Source organism: Ursus maritimus, unplaced genomic scaffold (genome assembly GCF_017311325.1).
Source record: "Ursus maritimus isolate PB19 unplaced genomic scaffold, ASM1731132v1 scaffold_27, whole genome shotgun sequence".
Classification (NCBI taxonomy): Eukaryota; Metazoa; Chordata; class Mammalia; order Carnivora; family Ursidae; genus Ursus; species Ursus maritimus.
In genome coordinates this window covers 7091932-7112701 of record NW_024425230.1, presented here as the reverse complement: position 1 = coordinate 7112701, position 20770 = coordinate 7091932, and the positions used below count along the sequence as shown (strand labels likewise).

At 39.1% G+C, this 20770-nt stretch overlaps 1 pseudogene; it reads right to left on the bottom strand.

Annotated features, from left to right (window-relative positions):
* Positions 1-10899, bottom strand: part of LOC103660033 — a 58460-nt pseudogene extending 47561 nt beyond the window's left edge.
* Positions 10900-20770: the final 9871 nt, after the last annotated feature.

The following is a 20770-nucleotide window of genomic DNA, read 5'->3' as shown; positions in this document are numbered from 1 at the left end:
CTAAAGGGCATTTTCAATGTCCTGTACATAATAGCACCATAAACAATGACCAGTGTTTCTACATATGGACACTCTGGTCCTAAAATATTTAGTGTCTGTACATTTATTAAACATGAGTAACTATGTACCCAGAGTTGTGCTGGCTTCTTTATGATACCATACTCCATATGGCAGAAATTCTTTGATCACTGTTAGAATAATTCCAGGTACACAGTAGGCTTTCAGGTAATATTTGTTAAATGAATAAATAAAAGCATATAGATAGGGGCGCCTGGGTGGCTCAGTCGTTAAGTGTCTGCCTTCGGCTCAGGGCGTGATCCCGGCGTTATGGGATCGAGCCCCACATCAGGCTTCTCTGCTGGGAGCCTGCTTCTCCCTCTCCCACTTCCCCTGCTTGTGTTTCCTCTCTCGCTGGCTGTCTCTATCTCTGTCAAATAAATAAATAAAATCTTTGGAAAATTTCTTTTAAAAAAAAATTAAAAAAAGCATATAGATAAAGAGAAAAATAAATAATAATAAAAATGCAACCAGATTAACATTTTGTGAAGCAAATTTTAAAAAGCTTCCATGTGTTTGTTTGTTTCTTTTTAATTTGACGTTATGACGGTGTCACAGAGCAGGGGTATTGAGAAAAGAACCTCGCATCTGAGTACAGAGTTGTTGGTCTGTTACAGCCTCTTCATCTGGTTCGAGAGCATTTGCCTTCTCACATGGCGGGCTAACTTCTGCCACATACCAGTGTAAGAGTCCGACCTAGGGGTGGTACTCTTTGTTAGTTTGTCCAAAGATATTCCTTTAAAAGGAGCTTTCTGTGAATAACTAAGGGAAAGCTCTGTTTCACAAAGGATTTATTCCAAACTGAGGGATAAACATGAAAAATGACTTCCCTGTTCTGGAGGTTGCAGAACTACCGTATATTTCTGTTGTTCAAGGTACATCATCTAGCAACAAAATATGTTTAATCCTCCAACAGATGCTGCAACCTGTGGGGTCCAAGGAAGTCTGTGTGATGGCAGCAGCTCTGCGGGCTGTGGTGGGAGCTGCCTTCCCACCCCTGTGCTCAGGTGACAGGGCGAATGAAGGAGGCTAACTCTCTGGGAACCTGTTCTTCAGGCTTCTGGGCCGTTAACAAAGGCAGCATTGAACTCCGTTCCATGCGCACGGTAGATAGGTAAGAGGAACAATCTTTGCACACTGGAATGTTTTTCCCACCACCAGCTTTATTGAAGTATAACTGACAAAGAAAATTGTCCATATTTAAAGTGTACAACCTGATCATTGGGTATAACTATGCTTTGTGAATTGATTACCAAAATCAAGTTAATTCACACATCCATCACCTTACATGGTTACCTTGTTTTTTGTGTGGTGAGAACGCTTAAGATCTACTCTCTTAGCAAATGTCAATATGCAGTACAATATTGCTAATTACAGTCACCATGCTGTATACTAGAGCCCTAGAACTTATTCATCTTATAACTGAAGTCTTGTACTCCTTGAGCAGCATTTCCCCCACCCCCTGACCTTGGTAACCACCATTCTACCCTGTTTCTATGTGTTCAACTTTTGTTTCTTAGATTTCACATATGAGTGATTTATATAGTATTTGCCTTATTTCACTTAGCATAATATACCTCAAGGTATATTCATGTTGCTACAAATGGCAGGATTTCCATCTTTCTCATGACTGAATAATATTTCATTGTGTGTATCTGTCTGTACACATACTATCTATCTATCTATCTATCTCTCTATCATCTATCTATCTATCATCATCTATCTATCTATCTAATCTATCTATCTTCATTGTCTTTACCTATTCATCCATCAACAGACGCTTAGCCATGAAATGTGTGGGAATGAAGATATCTCTGAAATACTGATTTCATCACACACACACACACACACACCTACATACATACATATCTAGAATAGGGATTGCTGGATCACATGGTAATTCTATTTTAATTATTTGAGGAAATGCTATAATGTTTTCCATAGTGGCTGTACCAATTTACATTCCCACCAACAGTGTGCTAGGGTTCCTTTGTCTACATCCTTGCCAATACTTGTTATCACTTATCTTTTTGATTAAAGTCATCATAAGAGGTGTGGGGTGATATTTTGCTTTTGATTTGCATTTTCCTGATGACTAGTAATGTTGAACATTCTTTTGTTTGAGGATACCAGTCTTTCTAGCACCATGATTTGAAGACATTACCCTTTCCCCATGTGTGCCCGTATCAAAGTTTTGTTGACTGTATATGCGTGGGTTTGTTTCCTTATTCTGTTTTATTGGTCTGTGTGTCTGTCTTTATGCTAGTACCGTGCTGTTTTGATTACTACAGCTGTGTAATAGTATAGTATTTGTATAGTTTGAAATCAAGAAGTGATCACACTCCAGCTTTGTTCTTATTTCTCTCTCTTTTTTTTAAAGATTTTATTTATTCATTTGACAGAGATAGAGACAGCCAGCGAGAGAGGGAACACAAGCAGGGGGAGTGGGAAAGGAAGAAGCAGGCTCATAGTGGAGGAGCCTGATGTGGGGCTCGATCCCATAACGCTGGGATCACGCCCTGAGCCGAAGGCAGACGCTTAAGCGCTGTGCCACCCAGGCGCCCCTGTTCTTATTTCTCAATTACTTTTGCTTTTGTGGTTCCATATGAATTTTAAGATTGATTTTTTCTATTTCTGTGAGAAATAACGATGCAATCTTGATAGGGATCACACTGAATCTGCAGATCATCTTGGGTAGCATGGACATTTTAATATTAATGCCTCCAATCCGTGAACACACATCCTGTCCATTTGTTTTATCGTCCTCAATACCTTTCATCAAGGTCTTCTAGTTTTCTGCAAACTGGAATGTTGAAACACGAAATGGAAACTCAGAACTAAACCCATGTTATCTCCTTGCTAGCTGATCATAGACCCATCTGAGCCGCTTCCCCTTGGTAGTGAGCTTCAAGGAAACTGCTTAGAATTTTATTAGAGCTGATAAATCCACAAAATATTCCTATAACAGAGCCTCATGTAATAAAAACTGAGAGTACAAAGTATTATGAGTGTGAACTGCATGTGAAGTGGATGGCAAAAATGTCAGAAATCAAGGACCATGGTCAATGACATGAAGTAAAAGACCATGTCAATTGACTCTTAAGGAGAAGAAAAATCACTGATGTGCAGAAAATCTGACATCTGTTTAAAAATTCCACAGAGCAGCCATGTTTGCAAAATAATGCAACCTTTTCTTTTACACATATTTTGGGAATTTAATCATCCAAATAAAATTAGAGAACAGAGCTCATGAATACAAGCTTGAAAGAGTGGAGATGCATTATGGTGACAGAAATCACATCCTTGTTTTAAAAGAAACAAAATAAGCTAAGGAAACCTTTGGAGTTGCTCAAAGATGTTTCCTGAATAATGAGATTTCCATGCCAGTGAAGGACGAGGAAGAAGAGATTCAACTATTCACCCATTGGACAAACATTTATGTACAGTGTGAAATCTTGGAAAGACTTGAAACAGCAAAGAATGTTAAGGCACTGGTTCCAGGACACTGGGGCTGAACACAGAAGGGAAAACAGGAAATAGACAAGTGGAGAGGAGCCAGCCTGCTGGGATGTTGGTGGCATGCTCAGGAACAGCAGAGAAAGAGGATGGGAAGGCAGAATGAGGGTCAGAAGATAAGCTGGAGATGTGGATTAAGGGCACACTTGGAGTTGTCTTGACTCCCAGGCCCAAGGGTATGGACTCTAACCACTTGACAGTAGGGAATTATGGGGAAATCTATATCAAGGAGCAAGAAAAAATCAAAGTGATATTCTTTTTTACAAGATTTTTTATTTTATGAGTTCTAAGGTACCTCCATCTGCCTGATAGAGAGGGTTCACCCACTGGTTTCTTCTCCTCCCCCAGGTCTCCAAAGAGGATTGGGTCATTTCCAGGCTGGCTCTTCGGGCTTTTGTGATGCAAAGTTCAGAGACAGGAGAGGCTTGGAAGAGTCTCCGAGTCCAGAGCTGGGGGCTGGGGGAGTTTGGAAGCAAAAGAGCACAGGAGAAGCTCCAGGAAGGGACAAGAGCGGGGGGGATAGACAAGTAGGAATTTTGAGAAATGTTTCTGTGTATCCCCTTCATGGTGCTGAGGGAACGCAAAGAACCTGAGTGATTTTACAAGTGAAAATTACAAATGGACTGCATTTCTTTGAACATGCCATTAGTGTGAGAGCAGCCCACATGAATCAGGCTTCGAAGGGGTGACAGACTGACCTGGAAGCAGAACTTATGGAAGATTATCAGAAAGAGTAGAGGAGGTACAGAGATGATCAAGGAATGGTGGCAATAGAATGGATCTTGAGGATTGATTCCTTGCAGAGGAGTCTGAATGAAGAGCCCAAGATTTCAGTGTGGAGTCATCCCATAGGGGATGTGAAAAACGGCTCAACTTGGTTGGCTTCTCCTCTCAATCTGCAGAGGTTGCCTAGAGCACCATGGTGAGAAAGATTGTGAGGGCAAGAGGGGAAAGAGTGTGCGTGGCAAGTGGAGATGTTTGCATGAGCCGAGGAACCTGTCCTGCATTTGTTGACCCTGGACTTGGGGAAGGATGGCATCACTGGCAACATTAAGGACATCAACATGGAAGCTGGTATTCTGGGAAGGAGAATGAGCTTGGATGAAGCTCAAGCAAAGTCTGCTGTTTTTACCATTTTGTATTTCTAGTATTAGCCAATGCATTTTAAAGTTACCACATTCGTATCCCAGTGACAACAGGGACCTAAGCATCATGGTGGCCCCTTGAAGCAAGCTCATCCACTTACAGAAAACTTCGGGTGTCTTCAAAGGGAAAGTTGTATTCCTACAAGTCTAAACATACGCTGACCATAAAATTCAGCAATTGTGCTCCTTGGTATTTACCCAGAGGAGTTGGAAATTTTTGTCTACACAAAACCTGCACATGGATGTTTATTCATAACAGTCAAAACTTAGAAGCAACCAAGATGTCCTACAGTAGGGGTATGAATTAATAAACTGGTAATCCTGACAATGTAATATTATTCCGTGCTAAAAAGAAATGAGGTATTAAGCCATGAAAAGACATGGAGGAATCTTAAATGTGTATTACTAAGTGAAAGAACCCCATCTACAAAGGTTACATACTACATGAATCCAACTATACAATATTCCAGAAAAAGCAAATCTATGAAGACAGTACAAAAATTAGTAGTTTCCAGGAGGCAGAAGGGGGGGTAGGGAGGGATGTATAGGCAGAATACATAGGAGTTTCAGGACAGTGACATTATTCTGTATAGTACAGTAGTGGAGGATATATGTCATTATACATGTGTTCCAACCCACAGAAGGTGCGACACCCAGAGTGAACTCTAAGGTAAACTATGTACTTTGGATAATAATGATGTGTCAGCATAGGTTCACTTATTGTAACAAATGTACTACTGTGGTGGAGGATGTTAATATTGGAGAAGGCTGTGCATGTGTGTGGGCAGGGGTAGATGGAAACTCTCTGTACCAGCCTCTTAATTCTGCTGTGAATCTAAACTGCTCTAAAAAATAAAATCTTCTTAAAAAATTTAAAAAGGAGTTGTAGGTCAACTCCTAGAAATAACATGACCAAGTAGACAGTGGACAGATAGCTTTTCTCCTCTTCCTTCTGCACTGGGGTTTTCTCTCCAGTTTTCCAAGTGCAGACAAAGGCTGGATAGTGTGTTTTATGCAGTGTTGCCTGACTGTGAGTATGAGGGATAGCTTTCATTTAATTCTCAAAGTTGTGCTGAAGCAAGGAAGTCATCTCCCCTTTCAACAGTGAGCTCTGTCAGGGCATAGCAGACCTCTGCTCTATCCCCAGGCCCCATCACAGTCTAGTGCATATGCGGTCAATATAGAATTGCTAACAGCCAATATGGAATTGCTAACTGGAAGAATGAATCAATGTCTTTTCTGTTTCCCTCTTTCTTTTACTCAAAGAATCCCAGAATTGTACTTAGTAGTCTAAGCACATTTCTCACAGTAAGACTCTACCTGAGCTATAGAAAAGAACAATTTCTTTTTACTATTATGGTGAATATATTTCAACAAATGTATACAATCAACAAATATTTTGAGCACCTATTGTGTTTGCTTCTTGGATTTAACTGTTCCTCCTCTAGAAATTTATCCTATAGATATGCCTATGCTTGTGCATCAAATGCATGCAAAGGATATATTGATTGTGATAGCCAAATTCAGAAACACTGTATATGTCCATCAGTGGGGGACGGGTTAAATAAACACTGTGCCCTGTTATAGAGAATAAAGCAAACAGATCCTATGAAAGGGCATCATTTTTTAATTTCTCCCAATCCCTACAAAGACACAGAGAAACTGTATAGCAAAATCCAAAACCCGCAGACAATATTTACAATAAAACTAAGTGTCAATGATCCCCACGAACTCCAGCATATGTAAGCCACCAATAGCCTCAAGACTTGTATGATACCAAGTATAAATGGTTGAAAGAAGTTAGGAAGAAAGGGGAGTTGTGCCTGAGGGACCTAGAACAGAAAAAGCCCAAAATAAACTAAGTATTCACTGGAAAGCACTGTGAGCCAATCTGAGAAGCACAGGTGGCATTAAGACAGTGGGCTCTCCAGCACAGGGTAATGTTAAGGGCTCATGGTAAGAAGATGAGAGCAGCTTGGAGCAGTCAGGCCCTGAGGAACGCTTAAGATTGACCAAGACAGAGCCTCATGCTTGGGAAGAAGTGTTGGGATAGGAATCAAAATTGAACAGGATGAGAAAAAGGAAAGAAAAAGAAATTTCACTCTGAACTGGGGGAAAGGAACAGCCAGGAAGTCTTGGAAAGCAGGTGGCCATATTTTTTGACACAGAAATAGATGCCCTGGGAAGTTTGAAGAGCTTTCCTAAGCCTTGCCTCTTTCTAAAACTTCAGGAAAACAGATTTCACATGAAAAAAACAAGCAACAAAATAGTATCAAGGTCCATGCTATACAAAGTTATCAGAAAAAAAAAGAAGAGCTGGGCAACTGCAGCCAACAATAAAGTCGTACTAGAGAGACATTGTCATAAAACATCAAGCTTTAGTTTTGATCTATTTCAAAATAAAAAAACCCGCTATGCAAATGATAGACATAAAAAAACAACATAATCAGGGTTAGAAAAACTCAGAAATGAAGCAACAGAACTTGGGAAAAAAATAGAACTAAAAGAAAAATTCACCCAGGAAGGAAGCCTAACCTACAAGGAATATGAGAGCAAATAAACACAACAGATATTGTCTCAAGAGATATACAAAAAAAGTGCAAAAGAGGAAAAAAAACAACAAAAATGAGATAAAGAGATAAAAAGGATTTAAGAGAAAGTACTGAACACCAAAGTGTACTAACACAGGATAAGAAATGTTCTTCAAGAAGAAAACCAAAGCAAGAGCCTTAACCCAAGAAAACTTCTCAGAGATAAAAGATCTGAAACTCTGTATTTAATTTGTACAATGCATACTTGACGATATTAGCCCAGAATGACCAACATTCAGACATAGCCTCGTAAAATGACTACGGTTTAAAGAAGAAGAAAAAAAATCTTTTGAACATCTAGAGAAAGAGAGAATATGACTTATAAGGAAAAGAAAAATAGACAATGACCAGATTTTTTTTTTTTGGCAATAACACTTTATGCCAAAAGAGAATGGATTAACATATTAAAATGGTCAAGAAAAGAAAATATGAGCTACGTGTTTTATACCCAGAAAAAGTGACCTTCAACCATAAAGGACACAGCAGACTTTTACCAACATGAAAGAACTCATGGAATATTGTTGCCATTGGCCCTTCCTGAAGAATATTCTAAAGAACAAATCTCAGAAACCAAAAGGGTCAGAGAGGCATCATCATGAGGACTGGAGGTGAGCATTAAATATATAGAACTTAAGGGCACCTGGGTGGCTCAGTTGGTTAAGCAGCCGACTTTTGATTTTGGCTCACATCATGATCTCAGGGTCCTGGGATCGAGCCCCACATTGGGCTCTGCACTCAATGGGGAGTCTGCTTGAGGATTCTCTCTCTCCACCCCCCTAACCCTCCCCCCAAGCACGTGCTCTCTCTTCCAAAAATAAATATATAAATCTTAAAAAAAATATGTGACCCAGTAGAACTAAGAGTAAATGAAGGCTGAGAGGAAAGGATAGAAAGCAACAGCCATATCCTCTGACAATGAGGACATAGTACAACCATTACAAAATGAAGTGAGAATGAGGAAAGCATATCAGCAAAATTCTTAGATATTTTTCGTTAATCATATTATTGGTATCCTTATTCTATTATTCTGAGCATGTTATGTGTGTGATGTGAGGTAAAACAAATGACTTTGGGATGTTCTAATTCTACCATCACTTGTGTCCTTGAGAATTAGGATTTTCTAAATGAAAGGAAAGACATACAGAGGTAAGAGAGAGAAAGTTTTGTGAATGCCTTGTGGTCTCAAATTTAAATGGGAAACACCAGTATAGTGATGGTTAATATTAACCATCAATTTGACTGGGCCATGGGATGCCCAGATATCTGATTAAACATTGTTCTGGATATGTTTGTGAGGGTGTTTCTTGGTGAGATTAACATTTGAATTGGTAGACTGAGTAAAGCACATTGTCCTCTCTAATGTGTGGGGGCTTCATGCAATCAGTTGAAGGCCTGATAGAACAAAAAGAGTAGTGAGGGAGAATTTGCTCTCTCTGCCTGTCTATAAGCTGCGACACTCCCTGCTTCCAGACTCTAGCTGGAATTTACACCGTCACCTCTCCTGCTTCTCAGGCTTTTGGACTCAGACTGGGGCTATAGTATTAGCTCTCCTGGGTCTCCAGCTTGCTGACTGCAGAGCTTGGAACTTCTCAGCCTCCATAATGATGTGAACCCATTCCTTATGATCTATCTCTATTTATCTATCTACATACCCACAAACATTTAATCTACATCTCTATATCTATCTATCTATCTATCTATCTATCTATCTATCTATCCATCTATCATCTATCTATCATCTATCATCATCTCTCTCCTTCTCTATCTCTATCTCTCCTATGGATCTGTTTTTTTGAAGAACCCTGACTAAAACAAATATAAAGTCAGAGGTATCTTATTCATGTATTTTGTATGTTTGTTTGTTTGTTTTCTAGCTTGGTCCACCAAAAAGGCCTAGAAACAATGATCCACTCAATGACACTGAAATACTACTTCTTTGCAAAAGAAACAGGGGCTTCAAAATGATTGATTTGAGGCCTGGAGCAGGAAATGTACAAGATGAGCCTGGAATATCTTGTCACACCAGATTGCAAAGAAGATATGAAGGACCACTAGAGTCAGATCAAAAGGACCCAGGAGCCACACTGAAGAAGCTCATATTGACCTAAGATGGGACAATCTGAATTTCACTAAATATGATAATTGAAATGTGTTGAAATCCATCAAATAAGTTAAACCCATGAATTAATGACAACATTAAAACAAAAAGAATTAGTCACCTTCAGAAGATGTGAGGGCACCAATACTTTAACTTGAAAACGGGGAAATGAAAGGAAAGAATCCAGAATTTTCATGTCTTTCCTATATGAGTAGCATCACTAGGTAACCAGATAGTAGATGATAGAAAGTGAGTCTTTATAAAAAAGCCAGATTAGGGGAAATTCTACTTATCAAATAGCCCAGATTCTTCACCAGATAAATTGTAAAGAAATGAAAGGACAGAGGAGAAAAATATAGATTAAAAGAGATTTAAAAGACATATCAAAACAGGTTTTTAATAGGTGGGATTGAAGTATAGGGTTTATGGAAGCACATTTGGGTGATAAAACTATAAAAAGAAAAACAAAAGGAAGGCATTACTCTGAAAGTCAGATTAATGTTACTTAATGGTGGGAGAAAGGAGACAGTGATTAGTGTGGGGTCTACGAAGGGGCTTTGGGGGCGGCTGGCAAAGTTTTATTTCTTGCCCTTGTGTTTGCTTCATAATAATTCATTAAGCCAACATGTTTGGTTTATGTAGTTTTCTGTATTTGTATTTTATTTGAAATAACGTGATTTTAAAAACAAGTGAGATCCAACATAAAAGCTATGGGGAATTCCCCAATTAAAATGAATATTTTGTGAACTAAGTTAATATCCAGTAATATATGTGCTCCGTTTGGCATGTGAAAATTTTTTTACGTATTAAACTTTTTTTTTTAAATGAGAGAGATCCAGATATACTGAAATGGGCCCAGATTTCAGGATATCTGAATCAATTTCCAAAATATATGGTCAAGTGAAATAAGCTAAAATAGAAGAGTGTGTATAACATGATCCATATATTTATGTGTCTGGGCAATATTTGTATGCACTTAGACTATCCTGGGAAGACATTGAGGAACTGGGGCAGCAGGGGGGGGGGGACCAGGGGCTGAGAAGCAGACTTACTTCCACTATACACCTCTTGAACTTTTGCTATGTCCATGCTTATCATTCAAAAAAGCAATGAACTATCTTTTTAAAAATGTATTATTCCTAAAGAACCTGAACATCTCTTCCCTCTGATTTTTTATCTGTCATCCACATTTTGGTCTCTGTTCACTGAGGAGGGTGCCCATGCTGACTGGTGGGTGGGGCTAGGAGTGACAGTGTGTCAGTGACAGTCAGGCTTTATAGAAGCTGCAGGGCTTTACTTCAATTTAAACATTCTCTCTTAGCTGTACATTTGTTAGTTGACAGGGTTTGAGGCTGGCCTGCATTTGAATACACTGTATGCAGTATGCATCACACCTGGGTAAGGTCCACAGAGTACCAGACTTTCTTACCTGTGTCTTAGGCTTGGTGCCAGTTAGGTCTTCCACTGCAGGACCACCATTTACTACATCCATGGCATCATTTCTCCTCCCTAATCAGCTTCTTTTAGAATGGACTGGATTTCATAGGGAATGAAAGCTTTTTCCCCGCCCCCTGGTGAAAGAGCTCTCTGTTGAGATAGTTTGCCAAGAGAAGTAAAAATGCTCAGTTGAAATTCCACATTGAAATTTAAAATAAAATATTTGAAAAGTTGAGAGTCGGTGACTCCTTTTGAGTGTTTTTTGTTGTTGTTGTTATTGCTATATATTATAATTCCTTGGGTGAAATGTATAATGACCTCAGGGATTTATAACATAATTACTCTGAAAGTAAATCGAGAATTACTTGATATGATACATTATGAGTAAGAAGGTATCTACATAGAAATTAAACTGTCTCATAGTTTATTTCTTTCAAAAATTATTGTGGCACATATCTCACAGGAATTTTTTTTTCCTGGTTCATAGAGAATGTGCATTTTTAAGTTTTAAAAGATGCTATCAAATTACCGAGATGCCTTTCAACAGATGAATGGATTAAGAAGATGTGGTCCATATATACAATGGAATATTACTCAGCCATCAAAAAGAACGAGTTCTCAACATTTGCTGCAACATGGACGGCACTGGAGGAGATAATGCTAAGTGAAATAAGTCAAGCAGAGAAAGACAATTTTCATATGATTTCTCTCACCTATGGAACATAAGAACTAGGAAGATCGGTAGGGGAAGAAAGGGATAAAGAAGGGGGGTAATCAGAAGGAGGAATGAAGCATGAGAGACTATGGACTCTGAGAAACAAACTGAGGGCCTCAGAGGGGAGGGGGGTGGGGGAATGGGATAGACTGGTGATGGGTAGTAAGGAGGGCACGTATTGCATGGTGCACTGGGTGTTATATGCAACTAATGAATCATCGAACTTTACATCGGAAACCGGGGATGTACTGTATGGTGACTAACATAGTATAATAAAAAAACATTAAAATAAAAAAAATCAAAAAAATTACCATAACCAAAGATTGTACCAATTTATATTCTAAGAGCGCAGACTGTGATCTATTTGCCCATTTCCTGAAACTCTAATACTGGATGTTATCAGTCCTAAAAAATTCTTTTGCCCTTCTGACCGGCAAAAAAGGCTGACCCCATTGTCATTATCACATTTCTTTGATTACTAATATGACTGATTATCTTTTCATTCACTATTAGCCAGGGTTTCTTCTTTTTGTGAAATTCCCACTCACACCCTTTATCCAGTTTTGACTGAGTTTTCTCACTGAGTTCTTTGAGCATTAGGGATAGTGACCTTTTCCCTCCTATTATAAATATTACATGTATCTCCTCTCCCTCTGTTATTCATCTTAATTTTGGGTGAGAAATCTTGCTACATAGAAATATTTAATTTTTGGTTGTCACGTGTCCTTTGAACAGAGTTTCACATTAACTAGAACTTAAGAAAGACTTTTGCTGTCTTTTTGCTTACTGTTTGGTAGGATTTTTGTTGTTGTTGTTTGTTTTGAATTCAGCCCTGGCAGAACAATGGCCACCACCCAGGCCCTGCACAAGAACCAACCTTACTCATATGTGCCTCTTTATAGTTTCTTCTCCCTGTTCTATTACTTAGTCTAATAGATCTCACACTTGAACACAGTCAAAACCTCTCAGAGGGCTTGTGAAAACCCCGATTGCTAGGGTCCAGAGATTGCAGTTCAGCTGGTCTGGAGTGGACCAGCAAATCTGTATTTCTAACAAGTTCCCAACTGATGCTGATGCTGCTGTTCTGGAACCACACTTGGAGAACCACTACTCTAGAACATTGGGTTGACTTCTTGATATCTCTGGAACCTATTCACTTGTCCCTATGTTCCCTGGTTCCACCAAGGGGCCAAGTCACATCATCTCTCTTCTGGACTCTTGTTGCAGCTTCTTCTCTCACATCTGTTATGACTCTCCTTATATCCACTTGACACGCTGCAGCCAGAGGGATTTGTAAAATTGGGTCATGGGATTCCCTTCCTTACAACTCTTTCCCTGTGGTCTTTGGACCATCTGTGCTACTCTCCACATCTTTCTGTGCTCTCTGCTCTTTGGCACAGTGGTGTTTGGTAGCTAAGTAATGCCATGCCCTTTCTTGCTCCACAGGGCCTTTGCATATGCTCTTGTCTTTGCTTAGAATCCTCTTCTCTTACCCTTCGCAGTAGTGTTTGGTCATTTTGATGAGATGTAAATTTGAACTACATTTACAGTTAGGCTGCTATATGGATCAGATCACTTAGCTCTTAATGAACTCACATGACTGCTAACATCCACATGTCAAAATGATTTTGTGTTTTTGACTCATTAGGGAGCTCCTAGGAACACTGCCAGAAGCAGTACATCCCTTTCTTTAAGAAAAAGTGCCCTCCCAAAAAGAGGCATTCTATAACAATGGTGATGAAAGTGAAGAGAATATGAAGAGTCTAAAAGTCCATAGTTAGAATATGGGAGTTTTAGATAAATTAACCATTTTTAAAATGAATGAACTTACTACATGCTTTATGTGAAGGAGAGAAACATCATCATTTTTACTTTATTTTGGCCATCAGGTAAGTTAATAATATTACCTGGTGGTGATATAGTATAAGGTTTGTTTTATTAGCATAATATTTTAGTTGCTTTATAAATATATAAAAGATCGCCCCCATATTTAAAGACTCACCAAGGGTCTGCAAGATTCCCTTAAAAATTCTAGTTATAACTTAAACATTTTGGAGGTTGATTTTATGCATTAGTGTCATTTTTGGCACAAAACTGAAGATTTGTAAAGGTCTCAAGCTACATGACTTGTGAATGTCAAGGCTCTAGACTGAACAAAACTCTTTTGAACAGAACTCCTTTCCTTCTATACTTGGGGAAATGGAGTGACATGTGATATGGTTAAAGGTGTGGGGACTGAGAGAATAGGTGAGTGATATAGAATCAATGGAGAATGGAAAGGGGCCAAATTATCTTTTCCAAAGCTCAGGTTTGCACAAATGAACACACAAAAAAGAAAGGAATTCCACCAGGTGGATGGTGATGACAATTTGAATGCACATTTCAAAGTTCCAATTGCAGAATAAATTGAGACAAAGGGCTCGATTTTTTCCATTTGGATGTGACGAGTACACACTAATTGGTAGAATTTTGATTATATCCATAGGTAACAAGTAGAATATATGGTTATAATACATTTGTTTAGATGAAGAGTCTAAAAACTACTCACAGTGGCAGACCCAGACCAGGAATAGAGGTCCCCTAACTTCTAACACTAAGATATATTTGCATGGTCTTTCTCTAGTGCAGAAAATCAAATTCAATAAACATTTGAGTGCTTTTTATATGCTATGGCTGGTGGTTAGGATGAGGGTGGGGGATTTGTGCCGATTACTCCCTGAGTCATGGGTCTTACCTTATGGGGCTCATGCTGGACTTGAGCCACTTGAGCTCACTTTTCATGGTTCTGATATGCATGAATCTCAGTTACCAAGGTTCAGTTAAATAACACCAGGCCCCCAAGAACGTGGTCCAAATTTCAGTTACCATGATATAGTAACTGTCAACTACGTAAGTATAAACTCTGCTACTACTTCTCCAGTCCACAAATAACTGTGTGAATAACACTTTCATCATGATCAGTGACCACTCATGCACTTCTTTCAAAGTCTGTGGTGAATGAACACTGTGTACCTCTTACTCAGTTCATGCACTGACAGCAAAGTGTGCAATTACACAGCCTCCTTTTCTCTCAGTGATAAGCAGTTTATAAAAATGCATAACCAAAAGGAAGACTTGGTCAACAGAGATGAAAGTGCATCAAAGAAATAAATGTGATGGAGATGGAAATGAAATTTTAATTGGACATTAGTGAGCTCATAGAAGAAAGAACTGACCATGGGAATGTTGACACTGCCACCTTTAGAAAGACTATAGATGTGCAGTCAGATGAACTTACTGAAGGCAAAATGACAAACATACGTGAGGAAAGTGGTCATGATAAAAAAATTAAAAAATGAAGGTGTCCCAGAGGAAGTAACACCAGCGAAAACCACTTCACATTAAAGGAACTCCCAGATATATTTTATCACATTTGAAAGAATAAGGGGAAAACATTGGAAATGACCCAAACTGAGAAATGAGACAATTCACCGAGGTGTAGAAAAGTTGTTTGCTCCACATCATCAGTTCTAGACAAGAAAGAAAGTACTGTTCAAACCACGCTTGATAAGTTTAAAAAAGAAACAAAACACTTTAATTATCAATGTTTCTAGTGTTTTACATTATAGCATGCTAATTAAATACTTAATCTTACTATTTCTTTCTTTTCCTATATATTTGCAACTGACAGAGAATTTTAAATGTTTTGACAGGTATTATTAAATGCCATTGAAAAATCTTATTTTTTCACATTGATCATAAGATTGCATTGCATGGTTTCAGGTCACATGGTCATTTTTACTGTCCCACACTATGCAAAATGAGGACTGCCTGTACATGAATAATTAAATTTTAGATTATTTAGTAAGATGTCATGATACAACAGGTGTCAAAATAGCACATGATCAATTGCCAACTAATTTTTACAGGTGCTGATTTCCCTAAGAAGCCAAGGGAGAGTGAGATCTCTCCAGACTGGGATGATGATGATGATGATGATGATGATGACGACGACGACGACGACGACGATGATGATGGAAGTCCTGGGATGGGCTTTGGAATTTCCAATTTAGACAAATCCAGAAAAAGAAAGGTGACATTCCAGACAAGTGGAAAGGTGTGTACAGAATAACACAGCGACCCATGCAATATTATTGTCATAGGAATAATGTCAGCAAGGTGAAGGGCTTGGCTGTAGAATTTGTTTTCCTTCAAGAAGCTTTCCTGACAAATCACTGATGTCATAGTGTGTATCTAAAAAGACTAAAGGCACAACGAACTGAGAATAAGCACCATATTCTAGTGGATAAAGTTGTTTCTCAGGGGGCATGGGTTAACAAGTCTGAAACCACCCTACGTGCATACTGGAGTTAAACAAGTAAATTAAGTATTTGGTGAAAGTTAGGTTTCTCACTGTAGGAGTGTGGGGTTACAGATAAGCAAGATGAGGAGGCTAGAAGCATCTACATCGTAATGGATTAGAATTGGAGCTCATATATATGAACTCATACTTATCTTAATATACTATTACATATAGAAATAGCTATAGATATGAGATGTACACAGGTTAGTGTACACACATGTATTTCTTTTCCCTGTCATCTGAGAAGGCCTCTCAACAATAGCTTCCAGTGACAATGAGCACACCCACTGTCTAGATCTTGGTTTCTAGTATCATTCTTCAGTAGAAGGAATCAGGGATCCTTGGAGAATGGCTGAATCTAGGACTCAGGTTTAAAATATACCAATGAACATGGAACATCTTGTAGTGCCAGACAGTAAGAAAGTGCTAAAAAAAAAATTCTCCACATTAATGAAGGTATGTCAAAGAGATAGAAGAGCTAACTGAAAGAGCTCCCGATGGCCAAAGCTGGAATTATTTGAGCAACAAAACAAAGTCATATATAATCCAAAACATAAAGACACACAAGTCCATATTTTTATAAATAAATGACTGACTATATAAGTAAGTGAAGAGTGGAGAAGATATAAATCTCCTAAACAGAAAAGTTCCAAGTAATTTATAGAGATAACTTTGCCCTTAAGGAGAGGGAGCATAGCATTTCACTCCCTATATGTGGGCTGTGCATAGTGATTTTCTCCCCAAGAGCACAGAATGGAAGTGCAGGGAGTAACTTTATAGTAGAGAAACCTGACAAATACTCCCTGAGCCCAGATGATCAAGGTCACATCAACAGTGATAAGTCATGTTGATAGCAGGTACCCTTGATGTGATGTGCTGAGAATGTGCTTTATGTCTGTGGTCTTCCTCCCCCCAAACTATATTACCGCAGTCTAACCATGAAAGAAATATAAAAAAAAAAAATTCCAGTTGAGGAAAATTCTGCAAAATATCTTTTTTTAAAAGATTTATTTATTTATTTAACAGAGAGAGAGACAGCCAGTGAGAGAGGGAACACAAGCAGGGGGAGTGGGAGAGGAAGAAGCAGGCTTCCAGTGGAGGAGCCTGATGTGGGGCTCGATCCCAGGACTCTGGGATCACGCCCTGAGCTGAAGGCAGATGCTTAATGACTGAGCCACACAGGCGCCCCATGCAAAATATCTGACCAACAATCCTCAGAACTGTCAAAGACATCAAAAACAAAGAATGCCTGAGAAACTGTCACAACCAAGAGGAGTCTAAAGAAACATGGCAACTAATTGTTAATGTTCTGTCCTGGAAGGGATCTTAGAACAGAAAAGGACATTAGGGAGAAAAAGTGAGGAAATCTGAGTAAAATATTGACTTTAGTAAATGATAATATATCAATATTGTTTCATTGTGACAATTCTACCACACTAATATAGGATGTTAACAATAGGGGAAACTGAATATGGAGTGTATGAGAACTCTGTACTACCTTCATAATTATTCTGTAATTCTATGGTTGTTTTAAATATTTAAAAAATTATTTTAACAAAGGTAAATCAGACTATTCCCTTCCTCTTCTTAAAGCCCTTCCAGTCATTTGCTCATTCAAAAAAAATTCAGACTAAGGGACTCTTAGGTTCCAGCCACTGTGTGAGGTGCTAAGACTTTAATCGTGAGTAGAGAAAACATTGACTCTTGTAATTTAATAGGGAAGATTAGATCCATTGCACCTCTGGAAAAAAGGTTCAAGGTGGTAGGAGAGCCTCTAACAAGGGGCCTGAGGAGGTCTAGGACTCAGGGGAGACTACTCAGAGGTGGATGAGTGGGAGGGTGTGTCATGGAGGAAGGCTGCTGCATGCTAGGGCATCTGGGAAGGCAATCATGGCTGGAGGGCAGAGAATGGAGGCAAAGAGTGGTGGGAAGTGAGGTTTCCAGGGTTAGCAGGGCCCATCAGGAAGCCCACAAAGCCTTGTTCAGGTTTCTGGCTTGTTCCAAGAGTCAACTGAACCACAGTCAATCCCCACAGACCTTTCTCAATGATACGAGGTAAGATCTACTCTCTGCTTTGCTCTTGACTCTGTCTTCAACATCTAACACAATGCCAGGAATGGCAACTTGATTTCCTTTTTTTTAAAAAAAAAAAAAACTTTTTGGGGGACATAATTATAGATTCACAAGAAGTTGCCAAAAAAAAAAAAGTACAAGAAAGTCCAGTGTACCCTTCATTCATTTTTCCCCAACATAACATCTTCTTTAACTATAGCACAATATCAAAAGCAAAAAATTAACATTGATACTATCCAGAGAGCTTGTTCAGATAGCTGCAGTTTTATATGTACTCATTCGTGTGTGTGAGCACAGTTCTCTGCAATTTTATCACATGTGTAGACTCACACGACAATTGCAATCAAGATACTGTCCCATTACCACCAGGCTCCCTCAACCTGCCCCTATATAGCCACACCCAACAACCCCCTTCCCTCCTGGCAACTGTTATTTTGTTTTCTATCTCTATATATTTTACTTATGAATTATTTTTTAGGAAAAAGGTTGACACAATCAGAGTACCTGACCAAATGTGAAAAGTGTTCCCTGCTTCTGCTGTGTGGAGTGGATTGGAGGGGGCAAGGACAAATATTAGTCCAGGGGATAAATGATGGTCAAAGGGTGGTCATAGTTGAATGATCAAGCCAGATGCAGTGAAGCAGGACATGGAGGTGAGGTTTTGTAGGAGCTAATAGGCCAAGGCTGCTGGGTGGGTTGTCATGAGGACATTGAAGTTACTCAGGATGATGGCAATGCTTGAATAGAGAAGCAGACAGGAATGAAAGGCAGGCACCAGCCACACAAAGTAGAGAGAGTACAAGGGTAGATTTGTGGCTGACACTAGCTTGTTAACCAGAATAGGGGGTAAGCAGGTGACATGGGTGGGACAGTGTGTTATAGCTAAGTGGTAGAAGCCTCCACATTATAACCATCTGCAAATAGACACAAGGACAAGATCAGGAGCAGCTCTGATAAGTGACAGATTTGGATGAGAGTGAACAGAGGGACCTCTCTCCCACAAAATCATGACTCTAATTTGCCTGGTTTTGCCACAGTTGAGAGCTGGAATTGAAAGATGAGACTTGCAAGGGTACACGAGGCAGATAGAAGAGGAAGAGAGAGCAAGGGTGATGTATTGGTTTTATAGGATTGCTGCAACAAACTACCACAAACTGGTGGCTGAAAACAGACCTTTATCCTCTTCAGTTCTGGAGGCAAGAAGTCCAAAACCAAGGTGTCACCAGGCCCACGCTTCCTCTGAAACTTGTAGGGAAGACTCTTTTCTTGCCTCTCCTGGCTTCTGGTGTTTCCTAGCAATCCTTGGCATTCTTGGCTTGTAGATACATCTGTGTTTCTTCTCTTCTTGTGAGAACACAAGTTACATTGGATTAGGGTCCACTTTAATGACCTCGTCTTAACTTGACTACATCTGCAAAGGCCTTATTTCAAAATAGGGTCACATTCACAAATGGTGGGTGTTAGGACTTCAACATATCTTTTTGGGAGGCACAATTCAATCCATAGCAAGTAAGATGGGCATCAGTGCCTTCCAGGTAATGTGGTCCAATCATTAATCAAATAAGTCACTCCTTTACAGGGGGGAGCAATCCAGGGGCAGAGAAACCTGAACTGTACATGCCACACTGCCCTTTCTGGGGCATGAGTGAGGAATAAGTTCCCCTTAATAAGAGTCTTCTAAAATGGAGTGCATCCTTTAAAAGAAGATTGAAAAACTAATTAGGCACTGATTTCAAAAAAATTAATTCTTTTAGAAGAATTGACTTGCCACAGCATCTTCTAGCAAAGACAGATTTTCCTCAAATCTTTTGGTTTGTTCCAGAATTTCTGAAAGATTTAAGAAAAAAGGGATGTTTGTAGGAAGAAAGAAATGAGAAATTTTATTTAATAATGACCGAAGGGAGATTGGCGAAAGAGCCGACAGTAATGTTTGAAGATTGAATTAATGTATAAGATTGATGTAGAAAGTATTAATAGCTAATAATTTACACAGCAGTTTGTTGAGCTTCTGAGGAGAAGCGCATTATAGGTCCCCTGGGGCATTATTTGCATATTATCAAGAATTTATGTTAGAGCATTTATAAAGCACCGTCATTCTTACCATGTGTTTATGAATATTTGGATCCATTAAAAACCTTTTGGTTGCGTCTTTAAACATCCCATTCTATCAATCATGCAAATTTTTTCTTCCTTCCTTCTTTCCTCCTTTCAAATTTATTTTTCCTGAAAGCTGTGAAATGCTCTGAATCTTATATTCATTTGGGAGCTTTTTACATGTGCTGTTCAAGAAACCTTCCTTAACAAATGCAGAGAGGACCCTCTGACCTCCTAAGGACCCTTAGTCTCTCCCTTCTTTGTGAATTATAATTAAACTGGACATTATTTTTTTCCCAACGCAGAAGCTTTCCCCTTTGTGCAGGCCACCTAGAAGGGGCATTAAGGATTTTAGGTCACTGGGATACCATTCACTAAGTTCTGTGCAGTAAATGATTCCAACTGCCCTGAAACACTAATTTACCAAAGAGTAGCCTAGTTTTACTAAATTACAACTGTAATTTACTAAATTTTACTGAGGAAGTAATTTCCTAAATGGTACCCTAGTGGCTTGGACAAGCAATTACAGTTTCCAGTCCTATCTAACTTACTTTGAGGACACAGATTATTGGAAAAACTATCAAGCTTCACAATTCTATGGATGTGTTCATCAAGAACTCACTGGTCTGCAGTATACACAACATAGCTGAGATGAGGCTGAATTGGGAGGACACCTTGAAAGGAGTCAGAAGAGAGAAGCAG